Raw genomic sequence first — 5,813 nt, 5'->3', positions numbered from 1 at the left:
ATTTGATATGTGGAACATCAGGTGCATAGAAAGGGCACATCTTTATAAGACTGCCCCAAGGGAGAAAATTGGTCAACTGGTGTCATCGTTAATTTTGTAGCACTGTCTAAAACAGCACAGTCATTTAGTCCAGGAAAACCCTGCCTAACAGCCAGAGTACATATTTGATTTTGATCCAGTGACAAATGTATTTTGAAGGCTTCCTGGCTGGCCAATGACATATTAGATCATGTCTGTAAAACAAGATTTAATATTAGAATAGTCAAGGAAGACTGCACGGTTTTTCTTCCTTACCCCTCCAAACTCATGCACACACTTTCTTTTTAGGAGTTGAAACAGAATATATCGGCTTCTAAAAAAAAAAAAAAGTATCATCGAAGCTAGCGAAAGCAGCCAAGGGGGGTAGAATAAAATATGTACTTTTCTGTTAATATTTTATTGAAAGGGTTCTTTAAAAAAATTCAGAAACAATGGATATAGCAGTTACAAAGTGTCTGGAACTTGGAGAAAGTAGAGATAAGAGAAGTTTATAGCATTGTGTTATGATGTTAGGCTTTAAGAAGAGTTAGGGCACTGTATATTAGAGCTCCATAAACAGTGGTTACTTAAAAAAAAAAATCCAGTCTATCCAAATTATAGCTGTATCCAATTCACCCTCAGTTTAAGGAAGCTTAAGTAAGTAGCACCTCTAAATTTAAATGCTTTGGATATATCCTGGTCTATTTCTATACATGAAATTGTTAATACATAATCAGGAATGAAATCTGGTACAGGTATTGTTACCCAAGTATTACATTGAGAAGAAGGCCACAAATGGAAAAAGCATTAAAACAAATCCACGAGCTTCGTATTACCAAGGACATGGATGGGTTCTCCAAGAATCTGAGTATGAAATTGTCTAATTACAATATGTTATTTAGCATGATGTAGCTGGTTTACCAAGTTGTGTGAAGGTTGTTATTGTAACACCATTTTTAAAAGGGTATAAGTAAGGTAACTCCAGGGAACTTGTACATCTCTAAGCTTGACTTCTGTCTCCAATGAATGAAAGAAGGTAAACAGAAGTGGCCCAGACAATATTGCAGTTCATAAGGATGCTGTAATGCCATAATGGCATGCATGTGGTTCAGATTATGTGGCTGATTGTCAGATTTTATCTGGGAAGTCAACCATGTGATCTAAATGAATAAACATGAAGTTTAACCCTTTAATTCATTCAGCCATTGCATAGGTGACTGGTGGTACAGTGTCAAGGTGTACACTCACTCTTCTCCCCTCCCTATCACGTATACGCCAGGAATCTAAAGGTAAAATCTAAAGGAATCTAAAGAGGACTATAAAACTCCAAAGCCTTTCTCTTTTCAATTTTTGAAAAGTCCATGTGCCTTTCTTACCTATTTGTAGCACACACTCTGCACAACTTTATTTGTATGATATGTTTTTATCCCACCCTTTATTCAAGGAGCTCAGTGATGAATTCGTTGGCTCCTTGCTTCCATTTTATCTTCACAACAACCCTGTGAGATAGGTTAAGCTGAGAGTTTATAACTGGCCCAAGATCACCAAGCAAGCTTTATAGTACAGTAGGGATATGAACCTGGGTTTCCAAGATCCGAATCCAAAACTTTAATCACCATAACAAGGTGGCTTTAGTTTTTGTTTGTTTGTTTTTGCCATCAAGTCACATCTGACTTATGGTGACCCCTGGTGGGGTTTTCAAGGTAAGAGACATTCAGAAGTGGTTTGCCATTGTCTGCCTCCACGTCACAACCCTGGCATTCCTTAGAGTTCTCCCATCCAGATACTTGCCAGGGTCGATCTTGCTCAGCTTCCAAGATCTGATGAAATCAGGTTTTAGTTTGGATATTGATTTTAGTACATTTTCCAGTGCCTAGCAAAGTTAATGGGGGGGGGGGGCTCTATCAGATTTCTTTCCTTTGTGTTCAGGTGGAAATAATTCTGATTATTGAATTCCTAGGCCATTAGTTGTGTGACACACTCCTTGACTAGGGTTGTCCTGTGGAAGACTGGGGGGTGGGGACATGAGGGAGCAGCTGTTGGAAATATCCCTTCCAGGGAAATCCTGGAAGTCACATCACACCTCTCTAGGAATCACTGGATTTCTAGAGATTTCTTGGATTTCCTGGTTTCCAGGAGATTTCTAGGGAGGGAAGACATCATTTCAGGGTTCCCTCAGAAATGATGTCATGCTGTAATCTCAGTGGTCCTTATATTTTTCTCCTGCGGCCTCTCCAAGTGGTGGCGGGAAACAAGAGGCGGGGGATCCCCAAAACCCACCTGGGGGCTGCAACCTTATGGTCCATTTGTGCACATAAGCCCATGTAGAGGACACGCATCATTGAGAAATACAGGAGAAAAGAGAGGCAGTTACAACTGTATAAATACAGAATAATGAACTCACTGTACTTATTTTACACAAGCATGGGATCCTTATAATAAAGATTTTACTTTTTTGTGGGTTACAGAGCGTAAGTGCGCAAGACTTGTGGAAAGGATAAAATGCAATTGGGGAACACTCTGGGTGATCATACAGTTAAGGTGTTGTTGGCAGCAAACACTGAAGCCAACTCTGTTTTCTTTAATAAAACCATCTGTTTCAGCAACCATTGCTATACAAGAATATTTTCAGCAATTTGATCAGCATTAACTGCAAATTGTGGTCAACTTTCTATGACATGACTGGCAACCTTATTTCTGAGACAGAAAGGACTTTAATATTAAAGACACAGACACTTCACATAAAATACCTGTTTTAAGAAGTTTGCACACTGCCTTATTCATGACCATCTTAGAGGGACACCATCTCGGTCTCAGCCGGTTAGGGCTTGAAAGACCATACTTTTGGAAAATAACATTATTTATGTTGTACATGAATAGGTACACTTTGTGTTGGAGTTTTGAATGCCTCTTTTTGGTTGTGCATTAACTGGAACGCAGAGTATATGATATCCAAGCTGCCACTACGCTGGGTGGTTGGAAGCAGACTTTAAATATGTGGGACAGTCTTGTGAGCATCACAAATGGTACATTTATTCATTTCGCCAGCTTAAAGGTGAATGCATGAGGGTTGTACGCAAGCCAGCCATGAATATATACTTGAGAAACCCACAAAAAGGGAGTGCTAGAACTGGAAGCAGACTGTTAGGGACTTGTGTAACTACAAGTTTACAACAGTCAACATTATAGGCCACCTTTTGAAAAGCAGATGACCTGGAGTGCAAGAACTTGAGCTGAGAATAGCACTGACTACATTTAACAAACCATTACACAAAATCTGTGGCCAAAAGAATAAATTCAGAAAGATTGCCCTACCCAAATCTATTAAAAAAATGGACTATACTTCTTAAAACAAGCGAGTTAATTTATGCTCTTTTCTCCCATAGGAGTTTAGTTCTGTCCCACTGTTGAGTGGCCAACTCAACTTTGTTGCCATATAATGGATGTGTGTCCATATATGAAACACTCCAAAATGGCTCATGTCCTTTTATCAGGCTTCCTTTCATGGTATGGTAGATATTTTTGCTTTTTCAGTTAATTTATTGAAAGAGATTTTCTAACTTTTAAACAACAAACAGGATTGATAAGATGTCTGCTGGGATCCTGATTCCAGGATATGTGATGCTCTATGGGCATAAGGTAGGTGGCTACTGGTAGGAAAGCCTTCTCAATGGCAGTGCCTCATTTCCTCCCCACATTCTCCCCATTTCTTGTGTTATGTGTGTTAAGTGCTATCAAGTTGCTTCCTACTTATGGCGACTGTATAGATTAATGACCTCCAAAACGTCCTATCATTAACAGCCTTGCTCAGGTCTTGCAAACTGAGGGCTGTGGCTTCCTTGATTGATTCAATCCATCTGATGTTGGGGCTTCCTCTTTTCCTGCTGCCTTCAACTTTTCCGAGCATTAGGCACCAGTTAAAAATATGGCTTTTCAACCAGGCATTCAACGCTGTGTAAACTATATTATGATGCAGAGTCTGCTGGATTTGTTATAATTTTGTATTTGCTTTTATAGTATTTTAAATTGATAACACAATATGCATCAAGAATGATGGGTTAGAACCTGAGGTAAAATATGTTTAATAAAGTAGAGGCCATTGTGTAGGTCAGCAGACTGAAGAGTTAGTGCAGCATCATCTGTAAAGATTTCATGTGTGAACATGTCTTTCAGCTATGGTCTGCCTCTGGTCTGGTTAACAAAGCAGTGAAGCAGGATCACATGATGAATCACAGCCATTTTTATAATGTAAATGAAACCACTGGTAGAACAGGAAGCCTTCAAAAAAGCACATTGTGTTTAATAATTATTTTGGAGCTTTCCACGCGGGAGAAAGCAAACACTTCTCCTGTTCCTCTTCTGCAGTTAGTGGCTCATCACATTGCAACAAAGGGTGTGAATGAAATCCTGACAAGGAGGTGGGAGAATCTGTTTTTTTTTTTTTTTTGCATTACAACACTGACTACATTTTATAAACTGCTGCACAGAATTAGTGGCTGAAAGAATAAATGCAGAAAGTCGGGCTTTATTGGTTCTAAATATGCTATGCTCCCAAGCCAGCTGCTATTGGAAACTTAAGACTCAAGCTAGATATTTTTCCTGAAGTGATTACATGGACAGAAATGTCTCATTTTCTACAGATCTCTCTCGAAATAACCATTTCCCAAATCTGACTTTTAAATTCCTGGCTAAAGAGCAGGTTTTAAGCTGCAAGTAGTGGTTGAGAGCCAGGGTGGTGCAGTGGTTAAGGTGTCAGACCTGAGAAACCCAGGTTCAAATCCCCACTTGCGCCATGGAAGCTTGCTGGGTGACCTTGGGCCAGTCACATGCTCAGCCCTGACCCTGGCTAGTATATGGATGAGAGACGTCCATGGAACACCATGGTCGTGGAGGGGAGGCAGGCAATGGCAAACCAGCTCTGAACATCTCATGCCTTGAAAACCCTACAGGGTCAACATAAGTCAGCTGTGACTTGATGACAAAAAAAGAGAGTAGTGGCCAAGAGCATGAGCCTTGATCCAGGGAATCTCTGATGCAAATCTATCCATAGCCAAATATTTGTTAGGTGCTCATACTCAAGCCCCAGTATCTGTATTTTAAAAACAACAATATTGGCCTACTTTGCGGTATTAAAATAATATATAAAATAAAATAAATTGTTATATTTAATAATATAATAATATTAAAACATTAATATTATCAGTCACCTCACTGGAACTTTCTAAGTATACACAAAACATTACAATAATTAATCTTCATCGCATTAATGTAGTGGCATAGCCATTAATATTCCCATTTTGTAGAACAAAAAAGAATCACATCAGCAAGACTGGCGAAGAGATGATACTGAAGGATAAATTATGAATCTGTTTGACCACTACGGTAATCTTCAGAGGCCCTGTTTTGGGTGCCCCCACTTTCTGAGCTTAGGGGGTGGCAACCTGGGAAAGGGCCTTCTTGGTCATGGCACCAAAGCTCTGGAACTCTCTCCAAGGAGGTTCGTCTATCCCCTTCTGTCACTGTCTTTCACCAGCAGGTGAATACTTTTTTTTGTTTCGTTTGGAATTCCCTCACTTCTTCTTAACCATTGTTTCAATTGTTGTGTTTATGTTTTATATGTATTTAACACTATTTTAAAAAAATTGTTCAATGTTTGGGAGTTGATTTTAATGGGTTTATAAGGTAGTTTTATTATGTATGTTTTAAATTGTTAGTTGCCATGGTGGCCCATGTAAGGGAAGAAAGGCAGCATACAAAATTTGCAAATAAATAAATAAATAAAACTGAACCCTGAT

The sequence above is a fragment of the Euleptes europaea genome, chromosome 4 (genome assembly GCF_029931775.1).
Source record: "Euleptes europaea isolate rEulEur1 chromosome 4, rEulEur1.hap1, whole genome shotgun sequence".
Lineage (NCBI taxonomy): Eukaryota > Metazoa > Chordata > Lepidosauria > Squamata > Sphaerodactylidae > Euleptes > Euleptes europaea.
The sequence above is the reverse complement of the archived record's forward strand: the minus strand, read 5'-3'. Positions refer to the sequence as shown.